This window comes from Apaloderma vittatum, unplaced genomic scaffold, assembly GCF_000703405.1.
Source record: "Apaloderma vittatum isolate BGI_N311 unplaced genomic scaffold, ASM70340v1 scaffold27024, whole genome shotgun sequence".
Classification (NCBI taxonomy): domain Eukaryota; kingdom Metazoa; phylum Chordata; class Aves; order Trogoniformes; family Trogonidae; genus Apaloderma; species Apaloderma vittatum.
In genome coordinates, this window is record NW_009714772.1 from 3410 (window position 1) to 3802 (window position 393).

Here is a 393-nt window from a genome sequence, read left to right on the forward strand (position 1 = left end):
GCGGAGCCCCCCCGGGTTGCGGGGAGCCTGGAGCTGCAGCGGGGCTGGTGCTTCTGCCAGCGTGTCAGCCCTGACCTGCACCCTGCCCGCCGTCCTGACCGCCCTGAGATCAAGTTCCTTTCTCTATCGCCTCCCAACATGCTGTTATGCAGGAAGTGCCCGCCTTCCCCTGTACTGGAAGGTACAGAGATCTCGCTGTGCCTGTGAGCAGGGGCTTCCCAGCGTTTCATCCTCCCTCACCTCTCTGTTTGATGTTTATGCAGCCCCCGGTCCTGTGTAGATCCTTCTCCCCAGCTGCCTGCCAGGTCAGGCAGAGACGCAGACTCGGCCGTTGGGGGGGGGATTGGAGACCCAGAGACGGGGGGTCAGCTGCCCGAGGCGACCCACGGGGTT